The sequence below is a fragment of the Thunnus thynnus genome, chromosome 11, assembly GCF_963924715.1.
Source record: "Thunnus thynnus chromosome 11, fThuThy2.1, whole genome shotgun sequence".
Classification (NCBI taxonomy): domain Eukaryota; kingdom Metazoa; phylum Chordata; class Actinopteri; order Scombriformes; family Scombridae; genus Thunnus; species Thunnus thynnus.
Window position 1 is genome coordinate 19,662,473 of NC_089527.1, and position 26,852 is coordinate 19,689,324.

At 40.4% G+C, this 26,852-nt stretch overlaps 1 protein-coding gene across 8 annotated transcripts in view; it reads right to left on the minus strand.

Annotated features, from left to right (window-relative positions):
• LOC137192727 (dedicator of cytokinesis protein 9-like) overlaps positions 1-26,852 on the minus strand; it is an 82,985-nt gene that overhangs the window by 49,945 nt on the left and 6,188 nt on the right. The window lies entirely within an intron of this gene.

Genomic DNA, 26,852 nt, shown 5'->3' on the forward strand with positions numbered 1-26,852 from the left:
AATTTAAATTTCTGCTTTCGCATCCCCAGGCATGAGTCGTAAGTATGGTGTCTCTTTTGATTAGTAAAAGGTGTCAAAATGATTGCAAGAGGAAATGATCTCATGTCGCAAGTCGCAGCTTGCAAATTTGGTGAAATGGGCCCCTGGTTCCACTGCATGACTGTAGCAGAGATAGTGACTGTTCATAATCACACAGTTGAGATCAGGCCCAGCTTCTGTCTCGCTGCTTGTTGATGCAACTGCTTGAGGGGCATTCCAACGCGACGCAGCCCCAGTCAACCCACCTCAGAGTGGGCCCGACCTTACAGATTCCTTGGTGGGCCACAGCAGGGGAGGATGTTATCTTTTCACTCCTGCCACTGGGTGTAAGGAGAAGGGGAGGGAGGGGCCAGGTCAGCTCTCCAGCTGCTCCCCTCCCACTGTCACATGCTCCTAAGAGCCCCACACAGGGATATGGTTCAAAATCAATATCATGATATTAATACGAATATTTTATCAGATGTATAAGACAAATTTCTGCGAATTTACATTTGAAATAATCAAACAGAATTTGTTAAAAAAAGTCTCCCACCTCTTTTCAAATTTCATCTACCACAGTTGACACAGTTGCCTCAAGCTTTATAAAATATTCATAACATATTCATAACACTTAGCTTTTGATTTTTTGACACTGTAAACATGGCCAATATACACTGCCTGAAGCAGTCAAGGGGTCAGGTTTCAGTTGCCTCTCACTTTCTCTGTTATTAGTTATTTTGCATATCAATATAGAAGATCAGGTAATGCAAGTGTTGTCATTGATCTAACCACTTAGTTGCTCACCACTCATGTCACTGAATTTGGCCAAAAAGCTCCTTTCAAAGAAGCTTCCCACCATAGTGTTGGTGTTTCATAGAAGTAGTGATGAGTTTAATATGAGTCAGCTTGCAATGTTAGTCAGCAGTTATTAAGCAATTAGGTAATAAGCAATAACATAAATTGAATGATATGGGTGAAGCCTGAGGTGGAAGTCCCATTTGTGACTTCAGCACCCACTTAATGCTGTGATTCAGTTACAAAGATTTCCCAACAGATACCCAGAGGAAAAAAATATTATTAAAAATTTATTTTTTACCGGTCATCTAGCAGCGGGTGGCATCTTCAAACATGTTTTTTGTGATCTTATGGATGTCTACATTCTGCCAGTAACAGTAACATTTTCGCCAGGGGTGCAAACAACATTTAAATCCAATATACAGACTGCACTCTGCTCTTCTTCTTTTATTATTTAGGGCAGAGATAACAGATCTTTGAGATCACAAAAAATTACCTAAACGTATGTAGTGCTGGGCTCTCAAATGGATGGAGTGTGCATGTTAACTTGTTTGACCCCAACTAGCTAGTGAACAGCACTTAGCAACAAAGCAGTAATGTTTGCAACAATAATATGTGGTGTTTTGAGCTCACTGCAGCTACATGACAGTGAAAATGAATTATTGGCATTTTGGAAAATACACTGACTTTTTTTGGAAGTAACAATTTGTTTGCTGTCTTATGATGTTAGATAATACAATATCAGTTTCAAGTCGAGAATTGTGGGACACCATATTACACTAATAACTCAGGGTGCTTGCTTGCTAACGTTCGCTGACAAGGTGTAACTAAATATAGACCAAGAATTGTTTGCAGTAGGGCTGGGCAATATATCGATATTATAGCGATATTGTGAAACTACATACCATCTTAGATTTTGGATATCTTAATATCGTGATATGGCATAAGTGTCGTCATTTCCTGGTTTTAAAGGCTTCATTACAGTAAAGTGATGTAATTTTCTGAACTTATCAGACTGTTCTAGCTGTTCTATTATTAGCCTTTACCCACTTAGTCATTATATCCACATTACTGATGATAAAAATCTCATGTAAATATTTTGTGAAAGCACCAATAGTCATCCCTACAATATTGTTGCAATATTGATATTGAGGTATTTGGTCAAAAATATTGCGATATTTGATTTTGTCCATATCGCCCAGGCCTAGTTTGCAGGTATGTTTCTTTTCACTTTTGATGGAGGCTGTTTGGTCTTGCTTATTTGAACATACTATCACCATATTTGACATTGAGCTGAAAGCAAAGTTACCTGGATAAAGTATATATTTTTAATTTTTTTTACAAGCTGACAATTTAAGAAACTTGAAATTAAATAGTGACATAAGAAGTAGTAGTAGGACACAAGCGGAGAGAGGCATGCAAGAAAAGGAACGTGCTGGGGCGTCAGGTTAAAAAAATGACCTAAAGTTTCACTTTACCTTAACACGAACCCAACCAAAACCCTCAACCTAACCACTGAGGAAAATGCTACGTTATACACTGTTCAAAAGGGAAACAGACTTTGACACAAGACCAGGTCACACCAGTTTGGCACATCACAATGAAACATTCTGATAACAGCATAAGAAAAGCTGACAAAGGTGTAAACTGCCCTCTGGCATTGATCCACATTAGCATACCTTGAAAGATGCGGGGAGAGTGTGTGTCTTTGAGTGATTTTAACTAATCTAAACATCAAGTGGAAAGAGGTTCCAGGTAGTGGAGCAAGTTACAAACCAGTGTCATCCTGAGGGCATATGAACTCTCAATGGGTTTAAAAAGGTTCAGGAGTGAGTCATCATACACTTCCTGTCTCAGATAACTGTGGTATTTCCAGTCACTTACAATACACACACAGTAGAAGTGAAATGCTTTAAAAGAGGAAAACTAAGAACTTGGCAAGATAATAAAACATGCATCAGCATTACATTTGTTGTTTCAACTTCTGTATTTACTATATTCCAGTGAATGTTATTGTAACCATAATTCCAGTTTGGATGCTCTCTGCAGGCTCAAGAGCGTTGCCTCCAACCACGATCCTGGGGCCTATTTTATCAGACATCTTTTTAAAACACACTTGTTTACAGTATAAAATCCTCTGATTTATTCTATGATTAACTATTACATTAACTAATCCATGAAGTCATTTTACATTCTGAACAACAAGACTGCAGATAAAACAGTTGGCACAGTATTGTTCAATAAAAATGCTCTTTTGGGTGGCCTATCCCTTCAGCTACAATACAAAGTGATGACCCGCTGGCAGTATTGCGCAACTCCTTTAATGTAATTGTGCATAGTGAATAGTGCCACATTACAAGATGTTTTACTTTGATCTCTGAAGCTTATTCTGTTTGTATAGAGGCAGGCTTCCTCTCCACTACATCTCATATCTGCAGCAATAAGAGATAATGTCAGAGAGACTTCCTCTCTACACTGAAGCCCTCATACATCATTCCCAAGTGGCTGACAACTAGTGTATATTGTCATGTTGGTGGGGGGAACAGAGCTAAAACCTTTTGGCTTGGTGCTTAAATTAAATTCAGACCTTGCAATGTTATGCAAATCTTTCCATGGAAACCAGTACAAATGTATTTCTTTGGGGCAAGCTGGCACTTCAGGACAGGAAGGCCCACTGCGCACTTTTAGTGGCAGAACAAACACTTGTGTTGAGCAATAAAGTTTCCCAAAGTGTTTGCTGGCCAAGCACAGCTGAATATGCCCTCAGTGCAAATAAACTGTTGGCACATACAGTATGTGCAAAAAGTGACTCTGTTATGACTCCACATTGTGATGGTGTGTCTCAGACTGTTTCACTTCGTACGAATCACTGAATGCATTCAAGATGTGGCCAGTGATTCAGAGGTCTGAGATCAGACGAACATCAACTGGACAGAGGGTTGTTTTTTAGGATATCATTCATTAAAAGCATAAATATCTTCACCCCAGATGACATGGTCACTGATGCAGTGCTGACTGGACTCACTGTAGGCATTTGTCAAAACTGTTTTAGCATACGGCTGTATGCAGTACATGACAGGACTAGATTCAGATTGGGGTGGGTTCATTTGTTGTTGTTGTCGTTATGTCATTTTTTTATGTTCATTGTTCAGCTTTGCTCTGTACTTGTAAAAAAAAAAAAAAAACAACATAAGTTGGCAAGATATCACCCACATCTATCAAGTTGTAATTCTTAGCCTGAACAGAACTACAGCTGGACTTCTTGATTACATAACAAGGGTTTGATGCAATCACTGGGCCTTCCCAGCATGAGCCATAGCAAAACAGGGTGTAACCTGGAATGTAACAAAAACACGGCCCACCCCTCATCGCCCCTCTACACCAGGGTCCACCACCCAGCAGCCTGTTTCCAGTCCGTCTCCCAGAGAGTTCCAAGAATGAGATTTTAACATGGATGTAATAATGACACCACGCCATGTCTCTGATAATAACATCACTATAGTAGGATGTACGACACAATGGCATCTAAACATAACAGGATGTAATCAGGAGGCAAAGACAGTCGTCAGAGCTAGAAAATGAAAAACTTCTTGGGTTACTGTACATCAGTGCACTTATTAAACCTATCATTGTTGCAATACTCACAGTAAAGCTGCTACAGCGCAAAACTTAAAGACAACTTCATTGATCAATGCAAGACTTCAGAGTAACTAACGTTATTGAGTAAGAATAATGCTGCACTGAAGTCTGTGGGAAAATCAAACTGCTGTAGCCAGAGTGTCTTTTAAGTGAGCCTGAGTGCTGGAGATAATGGTCCAGTGTATCAGTCACCACGTGAGCACGCACACTCACACAAGCCTTGATGTTATGTGATGTCTGAAACCCTCCCTATAGAGAAAGACCAGGATGACTAAAACGTCTCAAAAGTAGGAAGCAATCACCAGGAAAAACAACCCTGTAGCCAAGCAAAATATGCTGATGTTTTACTGTAGATCCATAAGACCAAGACATGAAAGCTGTGAGATGAGAGAACTTATTGGTTGTCTAAGTGAACACAATGTGTACATAACGCTGGTTATCTGCCAAATGTTCCACCGTCAGAGCGATATCAAAGAGAAAACATCTGTATAGCAGACTAAACGTTTATGCAGAGATGTGTACTGTGTGTGCTTGTAGAGTATACAGGAGATTATATATGGAAGACAAAAAATGACATATTCATCAATTAATTAAAAATATAAATACTGAAATAAATACTGAAATAAATAAAATAATAAATTCATTAAAAAATAAGGATGACCCATCATTCAGCTTTATTATTATAAATAATCTCAATTTGTGGGCCTTTGCATGTCCGTTCCTGTTTTTGTTGTGGCCCAGGTTATGAAAAATGCATAATTGAATCAAAATGCAATTTTTTTGTTTTGGCCTGGTCTACTTGCCGTCTACTTGCCCTTCTTTATGTTGCTATTCACTTAGTAATAACTAACAGCAATCATTGACTGTTTTCCAAAAGTAATAAAACATTCTTGAGAGGACAAACACTTATTTGTTTCCAGTCAGACTTGCATGGAATTCTACCTATCTGGCCACCTACTTCATTAACACACAGACACAGAAATAAATAAAGGAAGAAATGTAAAAAATATAGAAATAAATACAACTAAAATATTAGAAATACATAAATCACTACATGTAGATTTGTAGCAATGTATTAATACATTAAAGACAATTATTTATTCATTTTTCGTCCTCTATATAATGAGATAAGGCTCGCTGATTTTCACCGAAATTTCACAATGCCATATTAAGATAAACAGCATAAGGCAAGAAGGAAAAGAGAGCATTAGTCTAGTAATCCAATCTATTATATGGATTTAATTGGCGCATAGTTTCTGGTTGATGACATGCAGACCTGGTTAAGTATTTCATCAACTCCCCAACACAATGAACTTATAAACAAAGAATAATTGACTCATTAGACATGGTTCCCTGAAAGCAAAACCTTCACAGGTCTGACTAGGAGGCATTACTCCCAAAATATTGGATAAAAGCTGCTTTTATCTGTGACCAAACTGACATCACCGTTTTCTTTTTTTTTTCCTTGTAACAACATTCCTCTGATAAAACTAGCAGACACTCAAGCATTACTGTTGTTGGCCTCAAGCATTTCATTGAAATCTAGGAAGGAAGCTGAATCTTTGTGAAAGCAAATAATGATGATGCATGAACACTGAAAGGATAGCTTTTCTTAAGAACAAGAGTGAAATCATCAGCATGCATATTGCTGTGTTATTTAAATCTATCTTTTATTTTTGGAGTCAGATCACCTTCTGAGGAGAGTTAAATGTGAGTTTCCACGAGGAAGGAAAAGGGCGAGCTGTTGTAATCAGTGAGTGAAATAACAGATTAGTAAAACAGCCAAAACAGGCCATTTAATTACTTACTATTCGCCTGCATGACTACAGATCAGCCTCTCACAGACAGCTTTGTCTGTGTACGTGGCCTTTACCCCGTCATTTCTGTTTTTTAAATTCCCAGAAATAACCTGCTGCAGTCAGAGGGAATTAAAAGGGCAAACCTAATGGTCCATATCTTTTTATAGACCTAGTGGATTAAAAAGGTGCAAAAAATGATGAGAAACGAACAAGAGAAGTATTTCATCCCATACGGAAGGAAGTACATTCTTGTGCATAGATAAGGTCAATGACACAGACTTGTATCTTACATTTGCACTGTTATAAAAATGTGTCAGGCAAACCACATCCCATGCATGCACACTTTTAACTATTGATTTGTAAGACTGCTAAATGCTGACAGAGGATTAATTGACTCCGACTGGATGATAAGACCATCCCTGAGCCAACAGAAGCAACCGTGCCCTTGACCTAATTCCCTGCTCTCAGTCAGGGCCACTGTCACTCTGCTCTCTGCTGCGAATCTGATGCACCAGCGAGGGGAAGGAGACGTCACAAACACACAGTGAAGTAGCGAGTAAACACACAAACAAGAAGGGCAAGACAAGCTGGTACGGAGCAGCGGAAGCCCTGCCAAGCCCGCTGGTTCACAGATGAAGAGTGGTGATTGATTTCCAGCAGACACAGAGCTCACTGTCCCCCCTTCCTCACCCTCCTCACCCCCAATCCTAGTCCACAGAGGCTTTAACCCATGCAGTGCTTAGTGAGAAGCAAGATCCAGCCTTCCTACTGCCCTACATTTTATACACTCATGGTTATATATTTACATAGCTGAAATAAGGATGAAGATGGTTATTATTAATGCTGCAGTTGCTGCATCTATAAATCTGTCCAATAAAATCAAACACCAGCAGTTGTAGTTTTCTGTCAAAAGGGGGATGTTTCCTTGACAGAGGAAAGGTTGCACATACGTTTTCTACAGCATTATTACTACCATGTGAATGATTTATTGTCTCCATGTCCTGTATCTTGCCCTCCCAATAGAAGAAATCAAGGAAGGGATGCAGTATAAACAATTTGCTTAGCATACATTTCAGATTTACAACAACTTGGAAGCTGTTTTATAGGAGGAATAATATGTGTTTTAGACACTTAAAGACATATATTGATGTACACATTAGTGCTGAAACTATTAGTCGGTCAACAGTAAATTAATCAATAACAATAAAGATAATTGATTCATTCATCAAGTAAAAATGTCAAACATTCACACATTTTACACAAATTTTAAGATTTGTTGCTCTTGCTTTTTTTAAAAAATAAAATTTCAGATGAAACATATTTGGGTTTTGGAGTAATTATTGAACAAAACAAGGAATTTGAAGGCGTCACCATGAACTCTGGGAACATGTGATAGTTATTTTCTCTATTTTCTGACATTTTATGGTGGAAAAACTCATCAATTTATTGAAAAAATTATTGAAAGATCAACCGACAATTGCTGATTTCAGTTTCAGCTAATATACAGCACACACACACTCACACAAACACACACACACCTTAAGTACTCTCGGTGTTGGCAGTACACGCGACTCTCTCCGACTCAGTGCTCGCTCAGCCTCAGATGGCCCAATAGGCTCAGCTGCTTCCTTACAGATGTAGCCACTACAGTTCCTCTCTAAGACAGTACGTAGCCCATCATACACAACCGTGCTGGTGGTGCACCCCATTCCTCCAGGTCCAAACAGGCATCAGACAGGAGAGCCTGCCAGTGACCCAGTTTCCTTGATCATCCCCCTGCTCCTCCCTGGTCCATGATCTAACTCTGACCCACAAATCCACAGCTTCTGACCCGGAGAGGGAGCGCTGGAGTCCAGGCAAAAGGATCCAGGAGAATGAATTTATGCACAAACACAGAGAAGAATCTCACTGTAATTCCTGGCTGCTCCAAGTCTGTGTTTGTAGGAATACCCCAGTCAGCAGAAGAGATACAGTGAGTGAGTGTGTGAGTGAGTGAGTGAGGTAGAGCAGCGAACGAGGGATGGGGGGGATGAAGGATGCTGTGTGAGCTCTGCTGCAGCTTCAACCAATGCTGAGCCTCGGTGCAACGCAGGCTCATATGTGCATCTGTCTCACTTACTCAATCACTCTCCGTATTTCCAAATTCTTTCCAGCTGTCATTCTTTTTATTCCTACATTTGCATACTGTGGCTACACATGAGATGAATTAACCTGTTTAATTTTTACTCTGCAAAATAGACTCCTTCTGGGAGCCAGATGAGTAATTGTGAAATAAATGGGTTACACTAAATGCAGTCTTGTATCCAGAGGGAGAGTCTGATTCCATGGTCAGGAAAACAGCAATATGGCTGAATGCTTATTTAGTTCAGCTGAGAAACCAGGGCCAATGGCAGAACAAATGGATGAATCACATTAAATGGATGGCTATAAATATGCAGCAGTCAGCAGCCTATGTTACTTAAAAAAGTACAGTATGAATATAAAAATATATTCAGACAACCCTAACCCTAGCAAAAGGGCATAAAACAAAGCAAATAATCAAAAAGTGCCACACATTCACTGAAATAAAATGAAATATGGTGGAAAACCCGATGACCTGACTTAAGCCTCAAAGAAATCTCTGTTTACACAACATACCAAGGACATGGGAGGATTTAAACCTTTTAGGCCAAGACATCAAATAGGGAGTTTTTTTTTTTTTCTACAAAAAGATAAGCTGCTGCTTGATTACAAGCTAGCCATTCTGCCAAGTACACAGATATATCGGGAGTGGAACGGCAAAAAATGTGATCATACACAAGCTTCTGAAATGCCAGGGAATGATTCATCCGCCAGCATGACCTTTGATTAGAACGTATTGGGACTGTGAGGCAGAAGACAAAAGATGAAAGCAGGAAAGCAGTAAATATATCATAAAAAAACTGAAATCGTGAAAAACAGCTGGAAAATCACTTTCCTGTCTCTTCCTGCGGTTTGGCTTTCTACAGGTCGTCGTTATAATGTGCTGCTCCCAGATTTGCAAAAACGCTTGCTTTTGTTTCTTTGATACAAGTCGTCCTTATTACAAAACCCATATAAATCCACCTGTGGGTTAAGAAAACTGTTAAAGCCATTTGACAAAACAGAGGTGCTGTTCACATGCTGTGAGTTGTTGGAAGTTTCACATCCTGATGAGGAAAATGGAGGGGGGGGGTGGACTAGGAAACATAGCAGTGTTCATCTTGGTTTATTTGTCCCTGTCTCTTCCCTTCCTGCAGCTGCAAGTTCACACACTCAAAGACCCGAAAGACCTCGATGGGAATTGTCAAAAAAAATTATACTTGTCACGGTGTGGCACGCATATGTTCCAGCTACTGAAATACAGTATGTCCCGCCGGGAGCAGCTGTGCTTACTTTCATATTGCTTCATTCTGTAACAAAAGCGTGCAAGTGTCTAAAAAGTGTCTATCTGGAAACTTCCTTTAAGAAAATCACGGGATTGTGAGAAATTTTTCACCCTTTTTTTTTTTTTTTTTTTTAAATACACATATAAATGTGTACGTCTGGTGAAAGTGAAGCGCTCCCTTACATCACTATGATGCACTAAACCATGAATGCTTGCACGCATTCCTGCCTGCTGCTGTGTTAATATTTCAGCAGTGCTTGACACACTGAACTACATTCGACTGTACGGTGAGTTGAGCTGCAGACGAGAGCAGCTGAGCCCGTCGATGAGGGGATTCAGAAAGACAGAGAAAGAGAGACTTCGCCCATTGAGCTGTTAGAAATGTGCCTTGTCTTTGGTTTTTCTTTTCTCACACCTCTGAGCCAGTCTCCATCCCCCCCTGTCGCTGCAAAAAGAGATTTTAGGCTTACTACTGTGTACAAAATAACAAGAAGCAATCTGGTGTAAAACTGGTAAAACTGCAAAGTCATAAATCCCCTATTTGAGGCTATGTAGGCGAGTAGTAACACAGATTTTCTTTAAATTGAACACTTTTTTTTACTTTGAGGGCAGATTATGCTTTTAATGCTTTTTTAGAGTTTTATGGACATAAAAAAAAATCAAAGCCCAACTTGGCTTTCAGAATATTATTCTTAAATACAAACTATTGTTTCCTAAGATAGAAATTTATGCAAGTCCGATTGAAAACAAATAAGCATTTGTCTTCTCAAGAATATTTATTACTTTTGGAAATGAATACTGCTAGTTATTACTAAGTGAGTAGCAACATCAATAAGGGCTTGGAAAAATGGATGATGATGCATGGCTACAAGAAGACATTGTTTGAAGTGTTACAGCTGGTGGTCGTAAATCTTTTGCCCTGAGGACGCAGATTCTTCTCGTGCATGTAAGGACATGACTGCAATGGTGTAATGAGGCACTGACAATACTGTTGTGAAGGCGCTTTACAGGATTTCATAAACCAAAAATATGATTGTAATTTAACTTTGGAGCACTACAGTGGTGATGCGCCATAAAACAAATTGTTTTTTTATTACGATTATTACGATTTTTAAAAAAAAATGTTTGCTGTTATTTGAAAGTGAAAGTAGAGACACAGCCAGAAAACATGGAAAGAAACAGACAGATGGGTGTGATATGCAACAAAGGCCTCCAGCTGCAATCAAATGTTTTGTTTACCCGAGACCCGTATGTGCATGTATTCCAGTTTCAAGGGGGCTGAAATAAAGCTTATATATTTGAAATGCATTGCAGGGGGAAATAGTCCAAACCAGACCAGGTGGTCAAACACAACACAAACTACTTTAGAATCATACTGAAATGTTTTTCTGATAGCCCAATAAAAATGAAGCCATCTGAGGTAAATTTGAGATCTGTGATTGTAGGCTAAGCACATAAAATGTACTTAATATATGTTAGAGGAATGTCCATGAGGAGCTGGAGCTGGTTATTTGCATTGTGAGGATTCCTATTCATCATCAGCCAATCACACGTCTCAGAATACAAGCCCAAAAGAGCAAGAGTTGCCTGCTACTAAAATGCTAACATTTTGCAGGGGCACAGGCAGCTCAATGTTTAATCTGGTGGCGTCCTGTTGAATCAGTCGACCATGTAAACCACCAAATCCTGGGTTTGAATCCAGCCATGTCATTCCTGTATTTCCTCCTATTCTCCATGTATAACTGTGTCACAGAAAAGGTACACAAGCCTGTAGAAAGTTTGATTAGATGCCCTCCGCGTTTTCTCAAGTAACGATTTTGTGTACTGAATTCTGCAACAGGCTTACAGTATACTCTACCGGTGATGAATTATTAAGGTCAGACAGAGGATTGCTGAGTCATTAGGTGTAGCAGGGGTTCTACTGTCTGCAGCATCCACCAAACAAATGCCTCTAGGAGGGTAAAAACATACTTCACCTTAGAAATAGTTTCACATGTCCAGTTAACTGCGACACACACTGCCTAAGTATAATCAGTATAATATAATATATATTACTGCCTGACATGAAAAACATTTGAGAGCCCTGCACAGCCAGAGGACATCTATACTGTTCACATCTGTAGCTGACAAATGAAGTGATACTGTAGCCTCCGGCAGTACACAGTCGGACTGTGTCAGCCACACTGAATCTTTAGTTGAAGCTCGAGGCGAGGCTACAATGAGTATGGTTGGGGGTTTAAAGTGAGCTGAGGCACAGTGTGGGTCGATCTGTGGATGTTCAAGTGTGAACATCCTCTGTGAAGCTCTGAGGTTCCACACTGCATGGCTTCGCTCAAATCTGCAGCAGCTGCAGAGGAGATAAGAACTAGTTTGAAGCACCGCTGGGTGTGTGGAGAGACCTGGATTACTGCTGCTGTTGTTACAGCAAGGCTACACTGCAGTGGGTTAACCTTCCTCGCATGGTATTAGATATATTTATTTTATAACTGATGATGATGCTGAGTATTAATATCTTCAAATGAAGTTGTACAGTACGATTTTTTGTAACATTATTAATATTAGAGCTGCAACTAATAATTATTTGAGTTAATTGATTAATCATTTCATCAATAAAATGTCAGTGAAAAGTGAAAAATTTCCATCACAATTTCCCGGAAGGTGAGGAGACATCTTCAAATGTCTTTTTTTGTTCGACCAACTGTCCAAACACTGAACTATTTAGTTCACAATCATATAAAAACAGAAAAGCAGCAAACATTCATATCGGAGAAGCTGGATTCAGAGAATATTTGGTATTTTTGATTAATAAATGTCTTGAACAATCATTTGATTAATTTTCTGTCTATCATCTAATAATAAATTATCGACTAATCAATAAATCATTGCAGCTCTAATCTTTATAACAAGCCAAGCTGCAAATTTTGCTGAAAACAATAAAGGGAATATCATAATACTTAGATATGCATTTACAATATCACTTCAAATGTCAGTATGCTTCTCATTAACAAAGAAGCCTTTATAATATATTATATCTGTTTTTTTTCAGCTATTACTGTTGAATAAATAGTTTTGCAAATTTGTTTCTGAAACAATATTAGAAATTGTGACAGAATAATGTTCTAAAACCACATAATGAAAGCTTCACACAGCAATTACGGTATGTTGAAGGAAAAAAGTTCTTCAATGCATTGAAAACAGGGCTGCAACTCACAATTATTGCAATTATCGATTCATCTGATTTATTAATTAGTTGTTTGGTCTAAAAAATGCCAGAAAATAGTGAAAAATGTTGATCACCATTTCCCAAAGCTCAAGATGCAACCTAAGATATCTTGTTTTGTCCCGACCAATGGTCCACAACCCAAAGATATTCAGTTTACTATCATAAAAGACTAAAGAATCCAGGAAATATTCACATATAAGCTGGAACCAGAGAAATGTAGAAAAATTGTAGGCAATTAATTTCCTGTTTATTGACTAATTGATTCATTAATTTGTATTTGTTCTATTAATTGTTTGGTCTATAAAATGTTAGAAAATAGTAAAAAAAAAATGCCTGTTATTATTTCACAGAGTCCCCAGAGAGAATGTGTTGTCTCCAAATGTCTAGTTTTGCCCGACTGAGTCAAATACTCAAAGACTGATTTTACTACCATGTATAACAAAGAAAAGCATGAAATCATCACATTTGAGGAGCTGAAACCAGAAAATAAAATTTTGGGCATTTTTGCTTAAAAATTATGTAAAATAGTTGCACATTAATTTTCTGTCAATCAACTAATCATTGCAGCTCTAATTACAAACACTTAAGCTAATACCACTAGAGATGTGTGTGTTTATTTCTCAATTCAGCTATTTGCACAGGTGTGACAATGTATGTATTAAAAAGAGAAAAAGGGGCCCACTGAGGCTGAATTTTGTGATGTGCCACTGCATCCCAGATAGCATCAAGATGTGGGCCACTTCAGGCAATGATGCGGCACTGCTGGCCTTCTTCTGGCCCAGACAAAATGGATGTGATTCTGAAATGACCCACATGTAAAATAGCAAATATGGCCCAAATATCCCAAATCAAATGGGATGCGTATGTGTATTCTGGATGTGGGCCAGTTCTGGTTTATCTGGTTTGTTCTTGGTTGACATACGGCTTGCTTGTGACCCACATCTGTGAAACAGGAGCGGACCGTCCAAGTGCCATCATTCCACGTGGTATGTAAGTGTTGGTGTGGGCCGGATCTGGGCTATCTGGAATGTAAGCATAACTTCATAACCCAATGCACACAGTTTGCTAACTTACATGTGTAAGGAGAACTGCAGTGGTGTCAGATCACATGATTTGATTTCAGTTTTCAGTCAACACCAATCATCTTCTGACATTTTCATAGCAAATGAAACAACTGTTTGTCTTCTCCACCTGGACTCAGTGGCCACAGTCACAACATCTGCTGCATGTGGACACTACCGCTGGCCTGCAATACAGCAGTTTCAAGCTGTTAGCAGCAAGTGGTAGGTGGAGCTGAAATGAAAACTTCAAAGCTGGCACATGTTGACAGAGGAGGGTCAGCCCAAATTTCCCCTTTCACACTCAGGAGTGGACCATCCTACACACAACAAAGGCAGAAATGTCCCTGCATGGCTCAGAGGAGTAGAGAAGAGTTCAAGAGGAGCTGGCATCTCATCTGAAGAGTCTCACTAGGATGAAGGTCAAGTCTACAGCTGGCTGTGTTTCCATGCCCAGTGTCTGCTGCGGGGCTCTGCAGGGAGACATGTGTGTGTGTGTGTGTGTTTTGTCTGTGTGGAAGTGTTAGTCCTGACAGAGGCCACAAAATCGTGGACCACAGTGACATCACCCACTTGTCCAGCTCACCGGGGCCGATCACACAGGCTGGCTCCCAGCTGGAACTCTCCAGGGACTCAAAAAGGGAAGTGGCTGTTTCCTGCTGATGTGTGTATGTAAACCCTGTCATAACAAAGCCGCCTCTCTCTACCCACTGTCCTTCAAACCCAATCAAAACTCCTGCACTCCTGAGTTTTGTGGATATTTTGTCAGGGTAACGCTCACCTCCACCAAAGTTCAACAACACAAATGGAAGAAGTTTTATTGAAGGAGCACAAAGCAAGGAGTGCTATTAACCCTGGAGAGGTTTTTGAAAATGTAGAGTGTGCTGCTTCCTGGTGAAAAACTTTCTAGTTTGTCAAGGATTTTTGTTTGAGAGAAAAGTTATGCAGGCAGGGGGCTACAGTTACACATGTGGGTGGGCTACAAAGATAGACCTGGAATTTCAAAGTCAAATGCTTCACATTTTAGATGCAGAGTTTACATCACAACCCCAAAATACTTGTGACAACATACAACAGAGTGGACTTAAATAATTTCCTTGACTGCCTTCAGCACGTATGGCTTTTAGTCTCTGCTTAACCTGGAGCTGACACCCAGGTTATCCTGCCCCTCTTAAAATGGTGCAAAATAAATACAACGGGGGCCACATCCTTTTCCTTTAACTTGGTATTTTGGGATGGTTTATTTATCCCAGGAGAAGAAAATGACCCATTTCCCTGAGGGGTACCGCTTCCGTTACTTTGTAGTGGGGCCACCAGGTGCACAATAAGTATATGTTGCACAAAGGACGCAGGCACAAATTAAAAGTATGTACACAGACACACACAGGAGCCATGCACTGTATCTGTACTGGAGTGTTGCAGTGAGGTTTCTGAAGTGGGTTCAGTTTATCATTAATAGATGCAACTAATCAAGCAGTGCCTTTCCACAGCTTGTGCCGCAGCACCAGCAGAGATGGTCTGAAGCGGTGCCAAGCCCTGAGGGCCTACAGTCACCCTCTTACCCCTGCCAACTGTGTTTTGGCTTCACTGGACACAACACAGAGTCATCTCATAAAAAATAAAAAAATAAAAATACTTGCTTACTCCAGCTATCAGTGCATCACAAAACTTGACCGCACTGCATTTTTCAAATTACCTCTAAAATGCAGTTGCCTTGACTTTTTGTCTTACTCAGTAAAGTGAAGGATGAATTTGCTGCACAGCACACAAGAAAACAAAAACAGGGGAGCATTTAAGGCATAGAAAAACAATATATATAGATCTCACTTAATTTCCTATCACATTTTTGTTAAAAGTAGCCATTTAAAAAATTGTTGTAGTGTGACACAGTGTGACACTCACAGAGCACTGAGAAGCTCTCTGAAGAGGTAAAAGATAGAAAAACATCATTGTAAGAATGTTGTTACTGCCACCTACAGGCACAGGATTATACTACACTTAAAAAATATCATTTCTACCATATTTAATGCCATAACGACAAGATTGATCACTGAATTATAACAAAATTACTGCATGACTGTGGGTTATTTATGCATTTTGACAAAATTCACAGTCACTGAAGATACAAGGAGTGATGACTCACACAGTGACAGTGCTGCCACTGTGTGTGATACTATACTCTATAGACACAGTAGGCAACAATTTCCTCCCTGTACTCAGACTATTGGTATAATGCAGCCATTGTTTGTCAAATGCATGTTATTTCCTGCAGCTCAGTGTGAAAACAGTAATTCCTGACACTTCACAGGAAGAAGAGGTGACTGTATGTAAACTGGACCATAAAGAAAGAGAGAGTATTTTCAGAGCTCTAAAAACTAATTCAAATCCCAAACAGAGGCAGATGTTCTGGCTGCCAACATCGACTTGTGATGACTACAGTCCTCACTAGTTTTTATTTAAGTTTATTCAATACAAGGCATAAAACTCCAAAATATCCAGGTTTCATGTTTTGCACAGAGTTAAAAATGTCAACTCTATGACAAGCCGTCATCGCTTAATTGTGGTGACTATGATTTGTATGATTTGTATGTATAAATAACCGTAGCCGGGTCAGAGGGCAGTGCACAGGTGTGAAGGAGATTGCGGAGGGAGTGTTGTCATCAGGGTCAGGCTCTGACATGCAGCATGGAAGCCTGAGAGCTGAGAGATCCTGAAACAAGCCCACACTGGCCTGACGTGAGGTGATCGCAGGGCGAGACAGCTACAATCTGTTAGTCACAACTTCGGCTCCACCGTTGTTTTAAAGGCTGGAACTATAAACCGATGACTTACAGCACTCAAAGTTTCTTTTCTCACTTTTCTTACACAGTTAAGTCAATGATGTATGGAAATGTTTCCTGCAGTAACAAGTTACTGAGGTTAAACTTAATCAATTTGACATCATTTAAGTGTAAGAGCAGAAACAAAATTCTTTTCCCATGAAGTATTAATCTACTATGACTGAAACATTAAACAGTATATATTAATATTGATCTGATCCACAAAATGCTGTTATTCACAAATGAATGACAAGTTCATTTGAAATAGATGCCGGTATGAATGCAGATATGGTTTGCTTACTGAAATACAAGAATATGTAGAGTCACTGATACATTGTACTTATATGTTCAAACATTTGCAGACTTCAGCTGACCTAAAAACTGCACATCAAACGTCTCATCAGTCATTAACAACTAGATCATTTATTAAGTATGTTGTCTTAACATAAAACAGAAGTAATGAACAGTCAATCATTAAGCCAGGTGCTTTCAGTTTGGAGCAGCTAATGGCTAATATCCTCAAACAGCCTTAGAAAACAATCTTGTTGTCCAACAGGTAGTACAAAGTAAGCTTTACTGGTAAATAAATAGCCCACAATGAAAGCCAGTTAGACTGATCAGATTAAATAGTAGCTCTCTTACTTTCAACAAAGCAGTTCAGAAGCATGATACTGTATATCTTACTGCTGAATAGACAGCAGAGTGTAGAAGGTGTCAGGTGAGGGAAGCAAGGAAGAATGGTAGGAAGTTATTGTCAATTAACATGGAGCAGTGTGGGAGGAAGGTTTAAGTCTGAGATGTAGTGAGAGAGGAGATTAATCTCTTCAGCCTTTAAACTGACAAACAGCATGGGGCAGGTTTTAATGTGAAAGTGGAACCAAAGACAAACAGGATGAAGCAAAGAAGAGCACATTATACTTCAGCAGAGTGCATAGGTATTTTAAGTAGAGAGAAATAAAAAAAAAAAGATAATATGCTAATTCAAGGCGATCCAGACATTTTTTTCCTGGTATGGTAGCGACTTGAAGACGCCGTGCAGCAGGGAGATGGGGTGGGGATGATGAGGGGAGGGGAGGTGGGAGTTTGGGAACCCTTAAGGATCAGCTAATCTCAGCTGGCTCTTTGTTTGTAATCAGTGGAAATCCTCTTGAGCCTGTTTCAGTGAGTGCTGCTGACAATCAAGGGAAACAAAAGGATGGAGGAGGAGATGAGTGCATGTCCGTGCACCTGCAACGCCTGCAAGTGGCAGTGGATTTAACTGTAATACGGCACCACAGAAATCCCCAAGGAGTCACAAACAGTCACAAACAGCTGCTACGAGGAGCCGTAATCTATGATGGCGACTGCACAGTGGGCATATTTGCACTGTGCAGATACAGTAGAATGTTTTGTAATCCAAACAGCATCGATCTTGGATGTAGATGTATACATTTGCCGTCTAAGATTTCACCATACCCTCTATAGACTGGTATCTCTCCCTTTAATCTTTCTGGTTGTACTGGACCATTGCAGGCAATGCTGTAAAACAATGAGTAGAACTGCATTACAGCAATAATGGATTTCTATGATGTTTGGATCAATGTGATTGGTATTTAATTTGTTAGATAAGCCAAAAACAGACATTTCTGTCTTTTTTCTGCATAAAGTTGCTCAACTGAACTTCCTAATAAATCATTATCACCAAAATACAAATACAAAATTACATACAGTATATTATTACAGAAAAATACCTTTACTTGCATGTATAAATTAGGGGTTTTCAATTGTTAATTGTATACAGAAATGCAGTCAAGTGTTACTACAGTTTTATATTAAAAGAAATCAGCATGCCTTTAGTTATCACAATGAATGAATAAACATGTGGTAATCATTAGCCATGTGGTAATTTTTGGGACTGACTTTCAAATGGTGTAGAAAATCCAGGAGTGGCACATCGCCTTCTTCCTGTTGTAGCTGCAGTTTGTTGGTACTGCCTGAGCAAACCAAGCGGTGCCCCGACAACCCTTTTTCAGAGGCTACCGCCCTTCCTGACAGAGGAAACACATGTTATGGGATACATCCCTGTTTTAGACTGAATGGCTTGACTGGAACAGTCAATACTGAACTGCATATTTTGTCTCTTGGCCTGTCTGTTTCTTGAGTCTTTTATTTTTGGAGCAGCAGAGCCCCCTCAGTCCCACATGCAGTAACACACACAGCACAGAAGAGATCACTGAGCTACTCTCTCATGACAAAAAAAATCTCATTATTCGCTGCTGATCTGGTCTCTGTTGTTGGCATTTTGTAAGATTTAACCTGCCTCACGGATCAGGTTAATACCATAATGAGTAGTGTGGCTGCTATGGCAACTAAGATGGATTTGACATTTTTGCCGGTATCGAGTGAGTCTCTTGAGAAAATGCTAGTCAAGAAACAGAAAAATGCATAATAGCTGCACCATAGAATCAAATCAGAACCTATCAATCCAAATTCAATATAGTCCAAGAGATTTGTTATTCATATAAGATTGAGTTATTTAGGAAACACTGTTCAAGAAATTTCAAATAAGAAACTTACTGAAAAACACAAACAGTTCTGTCATATGAGGAGAAACACAGAAATTTTCCTGGCTGATCAGATGGGTGCAGTAAATTCAACACACTGCTACGTGCGAGGGGGATGGTATCCTGAGCCTTGAGACACTAATAGGAGATTAAGTCAAGTCAGGGATACTGAGCTGTTTATCTGCACAGCGGTGAAGAACAGGGATGTGACTCTGCATGTTTATAACGTTCATCACCGTGCATGCACGTCATACAACATCACGCCTGGCCAGGTGTCACACAGTACACTGTCCAGGGTGCAGGATCACTTTGTTCGCCTCCATCACAAACAAGTGTGATTAAGAGCAGGCCTTCAGGCACAGCGCCACACTGCTTTTCTCTGTAAACATCACAGAGTAAGTGTTGCAATCTGAAGTCCATTTTACCAAAATTTCACCTTTCCTACCTGAGGAAATAACACACTGGACCAATAATACAATAATATCAAAAAGGCATAGACTATAGTCCCCAAGTCTAACTTTGGTAAATCTGGCTGTATTGCCATCACATAACAATATCTTAAAGCTGAACCGGTCATGGTCAGGACTGTGCAAAAGTGGTCAGACAACACATTGGCTGATCTGCAGGACTGACATTGAGGTGTTCAGGGAGGCCACAGACAACATCCAGGAATATACAGAGACTGAGTGTACATCAATGTGTGTGTCGCTCAGGACTATCCGGGTTTTTCCTAGTCAGAAACTATGGTTTAATCAAGATGTACGAGTTAAGATCAGGGAACGCATCATGTCTTTCCAGTCAGGCAGTAACCAACAGTACAAGTTGGCCTGTTATGCTCTGCTGAAATCAATCAGGGCAGCAAAAAGGACCCATGCACAAAAACTGGAATGCTGCTATACTGACAACAACACCCGTAGTATTCTGCAGGGCATCCAGGCTGTCACTACAAGGGAAACAAGCACACAGTCTCCACTTCAGACATCACCCTCCCAGACAGACTCAATGCTTTTTACGCTCACTTTGATAACCCCCATCTGGACACTTCACCAGCACTACCAATACCACTATGTGACCCAGAGGAGAGCGTTCTCCAGGTGATACCCCCAGAGGTTGTTAAGTCTCTGCAGCAGGTTAACCCTCATAAGGCAGCAGCGCCGGACGGAGTGTCACCCAGAGCTCTGAAAGCCTGTCCTGCTGAGCTGGAAAAGGTGTATACAGACATTCAACACTTCAACATCTTTCAACGCACCACTTTAAACACACATGAACATGAACGACTTTTGTCTGGTTGTGCTCACATCAGTCGCCATGAAGTGTCTAGAGAAACTGGTGCTGAGATTCAGGGACTTCATGGACTCAATCATACCTGTGACCACCGATCCTCTTCAGTTTGCCTACTGGGAAAACAGATCGGTGGACGATGCTGTGGCTCACGCTCTTCACTCAGCACTGGACAACCCCAGCACCTTCTATGCATGCTCTTTTTGGACTATAGTTCAGCTTTTAACACTGTCCACCTCGCTAAATTAGTAGCAAAGCTGGCAGATCCGAGGCTGCCCACTCCCACCTGCAATTGGAATTTAGATTATTTGACAGAAAGACCTCAGGTGGTTAGGGTGGGGAATAGGGTATCAGCAACACTGAACATCAGCATGGGAACTCCCCAGAGCTGCTGCCTCATCCCTAGACTCTTTTCCCTCTAAATTCATGACTGCCTGTCCACCCATAAACTTAGCTACATCTTCAAATTTGTAGATGATCATCCTAGGACTTATCGAGGGAAACAATGAATCACACTACAGGCAGCTGGTGAATGAGACACTCGCCTATGGGGAGGAAAACAGTCTTGTCTTTAACAATGACAAGACCAAGGAGCTTATCCTGGATTTCAGGAAGAAAGCTCCCCCTCTCTAACCTCTGTGGATTAAAGGTACTGAGGTGGAATGGGTCGACAGCTTCAGGTTTCTGGGCCTGCACATCTCCAACAACCTGAGCTAGACAGTAAATACCTTGGCCACTGTCAAGAAGGCACAACAGTGGCTCTATTTCATCAGGTCACTGAAGAAAGCCGGCCTGAGCCGTCAGCCTCTTATCCAGGCTTACAAAGGTCTTGTGGAGAGTGTCCTCACCAGAGATATAATGGTGTGGTAAGGAGTCACCACACTAAAAGAGAGGAAGGCCCTCCGGACGACGATTAAAATCGCAGAGAGGATCATAGGAACACAGTTCCCCTCCATGAACACTCAGTTCACCCACCGCTGCAGGAAAAAAACTGCAGGACATTCTCAGAGACCCACATCATCCTGGACACTCTCTGTTTAAGTGGAGAAGCTGTAGACAACAGCTAAGACACCTCCGACCAGAGAGCATCAGAACAAACAGGAAGCGTTTCCATAACAGTTTCTTCCCAGTCATCTGACTACTTGCAAAAGACATTCAAGCTGGTATGAATACCCTGCCCTCCCAGTATAAACTCCTCTGAGTTTATACTGTGATAACAGTCTGACTACCCCCCCCCCCCCCCCCCCCCCCCCCCCCCCCACACACACACACACACACAAACCACCCACCCAACCCCATACACGCACACACTCACTTTATACTTTTGATACTTTCTACTATATACATCTTTTATTATCTGTTAATTGTGTGCATCTTTTTTTATTTATTATGTGCATATTTTGATTGTATTTTTATTACTTTACTTATTTATTATTATGTGCATATCGTTATTGTATTTTTTATTACTTAACTGGGAGATTTACACAAGAATTCCAATGCCCTTGTACACCTGTACCTGAGCAAATGGCAAATAAAGTCTTGAATCTTGAATCAGAGATCACTTTATTTATCCATTCCAGCAAGGGGACACCGCATCAGCATAGTGCACACTCGGTACAATCCTGCCTGCTAATGCTAACTCCCTGAAAAATAAACAAGGAGCAAACAAAAACAAAGCCTCAAGGAGAACTCTTTCTCTATTGTATGCAGAGGCTTTGACAGAAAAACCAAACACTGATTACTTGGGCCACTGCTGCATAAGACTTTTCTCCATAACATTTTTTCTGAATGTCAGCTAATATAACAGCAGATGAAGGACTTTTTTTTATAAATGAAGGTCCCAAATCTCTGCGAAATTGTCACTTTGAACAGAAGTCATTTGTTTACTGTGGGCAGAGAGTGCACAATGAGCTTGTGTCGGCTTTCAAAAGAAAAAAAGGAACTCTGTGTTTCATGTAAATTTCTCTTGAATGGGCAGCAATTCATCACAATTCCTTGTTTGTATTTTAAGTGTATTTTAAGTGTTGTAGATATTATGTCTGCAAAGCTAAATAAGTGTGTTTTCACAATCTCAGCTAGAACTGTAGAAGTCTGTTTTGCACCTGTCTTATCCAAAGTCAAGTTTACATCAAAATCCAAAGGTGAGATGCCTCAAAACTACCCTGTCCTTGTCCCCGCCCCTTGTAGGTTGTGCCCCACCCCCTCCTTCCTGCGCTGGCCTACAGTGTCAGAGTGAGGAATGCAAACTATGCAGCCGGGCTGGTGAAAAGTCATTGGAATTGATCCCCTCTGGCTGTGGCAGGTCCCATCCACACACTGCACTGTGCAGAAAACCACAAGAACCAGGGCGGAGGACTGCAGAGAGATTTTAAACTGTTTTAATTAAACTAACAGCATGCACTGTGGGAAAGAGAGGAATATCACAGGGAAGGGTTAACTTCACATGAGGAAAGTGTAACTTTTATCTGTTTATCTAAATTACGATGCATTTACCCGCCTCTGCTTTGGTGCCTCGGGTGAATTCAAGTAGGCATAAAAAGACCCTAAACATTCAGGGAAATCCCCGATGAATGATAAAAACATCAGTAGTAACTTTCACTTTCATCTCTCCAGTCTGATAGCAGTTCGACAGGAATGTTAAGTAGTTCCCCAAACACTCCACAGCAGCTGTCAAACTTCAACGCAAAACAAATATATACTTTTCCACACCTGCGAAAAACACATCTAACATTTGCCTTTCCTGTGCCATTGTTGATACTTGAACTGAAAATGTTAAAACAAATCAGTATTCTCTGTGTACAGATTCTTCATATGCCTGAGACTTAACTCTAAATCTCAATAAAGGAAGCTAGCTTCTGTATCAGCCAATTGTGTTCTAATCCATCCCTATGTTACACCACGTCCGACTGCAGCTGATCCTGGTGTGATCTGCGTAGCGAGTGTGAATGGAAGGTCAGTGAGCACAGTGAGGCAATTCCAGAGGGGCCACAGGGACAGATAAGGTGTTCAAAGCAGATTAACCTGAGAATGGACCGTTAGCTTGACACTAAACCTCCCCGGGAGTCACATCAGTCACACAGAAGAGTGTGTGATAAAAAAACAAGTGCAAGTGAGCTTTATCAAATGCCACTCATCATTTTAAAAACGTATCTTTGTTTCCGCATTTTGTCTTTGCTCAGAGAGAACACAAGGAAGTGTTTCCCATGCTGATGTTGATAAGCTTGGGTGACTGGGTTCGATCATTAAGGGAGGAAGAAGGGTCTCCAAATTGTTTATAATGAAATAAACAAGCCGAATTGGCAAAATCTAAAACCAACCCAAGTTTATCAAGGTTATCAAAGTTCAAAGCTTGTATCATAAATCAAATAATTACAGTAAATCAGCTCCACGCTCTTTGAGTAAAAGAGTGAACCTCTACTCTGAAGAGAGGGCAAATCCTGTAATTGGCAGTGATTCAAAAATGGAGAAAATGCTATCTATGGGGCGTAGAAAATAATGACAAGGTTAAGAGTGTTAGCCTAGAGCGTACCCTCAAATCTCCGCTGTCACGGTAACAGCCGCATTCCCACAATTACAAGTTAATGGTCAGTTACAGTGAAGGATGGAAGGGAAACATTACTTTTATAGAAAAATCAAGGAGGCTAAGAGTAAATACACCTTACAAAAAAACATGCAAGGCCTTAAAAGGAAATGTGTTAGTCATTAACTTCTCTTTCTAGACATTTCTCCATCAGCCAGCATGGATGTGCTGTTCATAGTCTTCAGTCAGGAGTGTTGTAGTGCTTTTCAGGGCTTAATCCGATGAGCTTAATCTGCGGGCCAGTGCATGTGTGCAGCACAACGATTTTGCATTGGGAGCTTTAGGCTTGACCAGTTTCACCTCTTTGCTAATACTCTGGCTGGCCTCTTGCAAAACTAATGAATCAGGGATGGCTGGCTGAGCAGTATCCACCTACACTTGATATATTCCTCTCATTCACTTGCTTGTGGGCTGGGCCATGTAAAAACACGTTTGTAATGGTGCCATTCATATGACTCTCTGTAGCAGCTTGAGGCTAGATTTTCTGCCATGCAGGCCTCTACTTCCTCACGAGGCTCTGATGTAGGGGAGGCTATAAAAAAAACATGTCATGAAGAATAAACTGTGTCTAGAGTGCTCTCAAAAGAAGACATTTTCTACACAGACTGCAGAATGACTGTTTAGATTATTATTATTATTATTATTACATTTGTTATACAATAACATGCTCAGCCACTATATAGTTTAGTCAAGACTATGGCTGAATACAAATATCCACCCTCCAGACTTGTGTACTGAGCCCTTGTGGACTTCAGTCGTAAGTACCGTGACATGTTCACTGTCATCACAGCAAGTCTGTGAGATGGGACTTAAGACCTTAGGTGTTTCCATAGAGATGAATTGAAATTCCTGACCCTGTAACTCATTTCAAAGTGACCTTTGTCCATCTAGTTGAGCAGACTATAATGAAAAATCCACATGATTAAGGCCAATGAATATTCTGTGTGTGTGCATTATCAAACCTCACTTCATCAATAAACTTATACAACAAAACTGAGAAAAGCAAATGTCATCAAAGTGAGAATAAGAAGCTGTTTTCCAAGCAAACTCTCTGGAAGTCTGCAGGAAGTCAGCTTGAGGCTCCTTGGCGACTTGATGAATTGTGGATTTGGAGAGCCCTTTGGCACTCACAGACTTCCAAGGAACGCGCCTGCAAAGTCTGCAACTGCAGTGAAGTCTGGACATTTGGATCTAGCCTAAGAATCCAGAAACATTTTGAGCTACATGCTCAACATCAGCATGCTAAAATGCTCAGTGATGATGTTAACAAGCTCATATTTAGCAGGTATATTGTTTACCATGTTCACCATCTTAGTTTAGTGTGTTAGCATGCTAACATTTTCTAATTAGCACTACACACAAAGTACAGCTGAGGCTGATGGGTGTAACGTTAGTTTTGCAGGTATTTGTCATGAACCAAAGAATTGGACAAACTGGAATGGTGACCTGATGATGGCACTAGATAAAAAAGTTAGAGGACATGAATGTCTGTACCAACTTTTACTGCAATCCATCCAATGGTTGTTGAGACATTTCAGTCAAAATCATGAACATGAACCTCATGGTGATGCTAGAGGAAAAGTGATGGGGTCACTAAAGCCAGTTAGAATCATCCTCCAGAGACCATAAATGTCAGTTTGAAATTTTAAGGCAATCCATCCAATAGTTGGTGGTCATATTGACCAACCACCAAACTGACATTGCTATCCATAGAGCCAAAAATGGAGCACATCCCAACAAAGACTCCTTTTCAGTTGTATTTTACATTCTGCATAAGATCTTAAGTATGTTTATGCAGTTGTTTGTATGACATGTAAACTGTGATCTTTATTCCATTCATTCAAATGCAGTTCCTTATTAGATCATAGATGATGATAACAGAGTTGTTTATCGGTTTACAGAAGAATGCAAACTGGATTAACCACATACAGTAACAACCGCAGAGGGAAGAGAAGGCAGAGGGGGTTGTGAGTCAGCAAGTCTTACACAGAAGCACTTAGGTGTGTACCCCAGAGACTCAAAAATAGCAACCTTAATGGCCCGGAGGATGGAAGCAGAGCGGTTCTCCATTTGATTACTGCTCCTGATGATAATTCGCTGCAATCATGGCTCCATAGCAGGATGTAGGCCTCAACAGTGAGATGTGAGAAGAAGATTGATTCACATGGATTCTGAGTATTAAAAAACAAACTGCAGGGTAGAAACACCTTAAGCATTGCCTTATGAATCATGAATACTGGAGGAGACTATAAAGAAGCAAAGTACTGTTGTATTAGGAGAGTGTATATGTTCTGAGGAGGTGAGTGTTAAAACAAGTCCCAGAGTGGTGGCAGGCACTTGCTAACAGGAAAACACTCACTGTACAGGCTCTTTAGCAGGCTCTCTCTGTTATGGTAACCTCCTCTGTTCTCCAAAACAGTCCTGCTCTATCAGGCAGAACACTTTTAACAGTGGGCCCTGCCCAAAACTTCTGTTCAGCCCAAATAAAGCCGCAGGAAACCTGCTCTATCTAGGAAAGGACAGGCCCCTGCTCTCCCACAAGAAGATGGAAGACAGGAAGTCATGGGCACTTCCTGTTCGGGCAGGATGGAAAGACTTTGGAGACTTGCTCATGGTGGCAATGAGCTCTGTTCTATTCTGAGAAAAAAAATCAAATGTCAACAACTCTGACGTTCATCTACACTGGAATGGAAATGGAAAGCTAAAATTAGA